The sequence below is a fragment of the Liolophura sinensis genome, chromosome 6, assembly GCF_032854445.1.
Source record: "Liolophura sinensis isolate JHLJ2023 chromosome 6, CUHK_Ljap_v2, whole genome shotgun sequence".
NCBI lineage: Eukaryota > Metazoa > Mollusca > Polyplacophora > Chitonida > Chitonidae > Liolophura > Liolophura sinensis.
The window spans coordinates 41,368,696-41,371,519 of record NC_088300.1 but is presented as its reverse complement, the minus strand read 5'-3'; positions in this window follow the sequence as shown (position 1 = coordinate 41,371,519).

Genomic DNA, 2,824 nt, shown 5'->3' with positions numbered 1-2,824 from the left:
TTCACGTTCGCTCGGAAATCAGTATTACGCCCGACGACTGTCCCACAAGTCTAGCACCGAGGAGATGTATGTATGCATGCTTGGAGTTTAACGTCGTATTTATCAATTTTTCAGTCATATATTGTGTCTACTTGTGGCAGAGCGAGTCCATGCCGCCAAAATGCCACCACCACTGAAGTATCATGCCGAAGACACCAGTCATGAGACCCCACCCAGTCACATTAATACTGTTTCCCTGCTCTAACCTCTTAGTATTGAGCTCCAAGTGAGACTGCAGCAAGTACCATTTTTAAAGTCTTTGGTATGACCCGACACGGGTTTGATTCCGAGTCTTCCGACTTCGAGGCGGACGCTCTCACCACAAGGCCACCGAAGCCGTCTGAAAAAATTCCAGAGAACTTCACAAGTACTTCGAGTCTTCTAAAATGTGTGCATGACATGAAGTTCATGATACGCTCATGTGAAGACTTTTTAACTGCCAGTATGATAATACAGAATTCTATAGGCTTACATCGATTTTATATCGCGTCTGAGCAAAGTTGCACTCTTTCAATGTATGCTATTTGTTCATCTTAAGGCAACGGCTTGTGAAAAACTATTTTAAGGAACGAAATAAAAAAAAACGGAAAAACGTGTGATGATGACCTTGACATTCATAAAACGGGTTAAAGCTCATAGCCGTGAGGTTTAAATTTTGTATTTATATACCCATTCTATTATTGACGAACATCGGATACCGAATCAGGTAACGCGGCTATACTACAATAAACTGTGGTTTATAGGCCTACTGGACGTAAAACACAGCTCTAAAGCACTTAAACATTGTTGTAAGACACTTACAAAACACTTACACGCTACCTTGGATATTACTGGATGGCGCTGACATTGTCACTGAAAGAAACATAATAAAGAACATAAAAAGGGGTGTATTCAATAAAGACAGGTTGTTCATCTCCAAAGGGGATACCGTCGTTCTAAAGGATAGAAACTGTGTCATTTCATCAAGTTTGTTAAGTTGTAGGTCTCTATAGCAAGGTGTTTTATGAAGTCAACCGTCTTATTTCATGTGTAATGACTCGTGTGTGTCAGGTATGCGACAGAGCCAGGATCTGTGACGAAGGACCCATGCATGCTTTTCATTGTAGACAAAATCCAGTGTCCACGTTTGTGTATTCTGAGCAAAAGATCTGCGTATTTAGTAACACGGGCCACCTTTATGCTGTATTGAACATTTCCTTCTCACTCAAACGACCAAGAATGCATAATGTATTATTGTTTTTTGAGTTGTTTTTGCAAACGATTAAAGTTTAAACAGTTTATTATCTTACATTACCTGCTCCCAGGATGTGCCAGGCACATTCGTTATAAAGCCGATAAATTCCTTCTAGTTTTAAGATAAAGAAGAAGGCAAGAGGATGACTTATAGTGAGCTAATCTTAACCCCTGTCTTGCAGTATACTAAGCGTTTCAACAATCATATCCATAATGCGGAATCCTTTCAGCTCACTTGTAAATGTGTACACAGCTCCATTGGCTGCAATAGATCCTTTTCCTTCTCTCAATTTTTGAATAAAAATAAAAATATTTGACCGAAACGTTAACTGGAAAAGATGGCATACGGTAGCGTGACATGTCCTATTGAATTCTGAATAGCTTGATACCGTTTTCTTCCCATTAAGTCAATATACTGCAAGCAGTGTTTACTATACTCAGTGCAAAACCACTGAGGTTATCAATGTTTCTAGATATCATTTCGGAAACTTGAAAGAAGAACATATTTTAGTATTGAGTATTAAAGTACTCAAAGTGTTGAGTAATTTTAATGCTTCACAATGATATGAAAATAACAATTAAAAGAAAAAATTAGTTCTTTAAATATTCTATTAAATTTTGTCTCTTGAACGCCAAAATATTACTGAATTCTGTAATGCTTGTAGGGAATATACATACTATTTTGTATTAAACATTTAAAAATTTCGCTTGGTACAGTTCAGTGATTTCGACGCTGAGGTCTTCCTAGACGTGGCTTGATTTACCACTTGGTTTCAAGGTCACAGATATGTTATCTTTGTAGTAACTTAACTGACGTCATCGTGCGTCAGCAATGGACCTGGCCTTCAATTTCTGTACAGTCCCAGGGTATGGTTATGCATGAGTGATTCAAGGATCCCTGAGGCGTCTATTTCTCACACAATGTAGTCCATGTACGGCCTATAATTTTAAACCATTATTTATTGATATGATTTGTACTCATTTCACCCAAATGACGGCAGCCATTTCTGTACGTGAATAAAGCCCTGAAAAACATGTGAAACATCGCTGTCTTTCACCAAGAGTTTTGAAAAAATCGACCTGACCTCATTGATCAAACGACCTTATTGATCAAGCAACCTCGTTAATCTAGAGATCAAGACACTATACTGATCAAGCGACTTAATAAAACGACCCCATTGATCAAGTGACCTCATTGATCAAACTACTACATTGATCACGGGACCTCACTGACCAAGAGACCTCACTGATAAAGTGACCTAAATGATCAAGCGACCTAACTGATCAAGAGATCTTATTGATCTAGGTGTCTCATTGATCATGCGACCTCATTGATAAAGCTACCTCAAATGATTTAATTGATCAGGCAAGCTCACTGATCAGGCAAGCTCACTGATTAGGCTGATCAGCTGATGTCACTAGTCAGCCGGTGTCATTGATTAAGTGACCTCACTGATCATGTGCCGGTCGCCCGAGTTTACACGATATGAATATTTCCCAAATGATTAGTGCACACAATGTTTTCAATCAATAACACAAAATGCCATATATA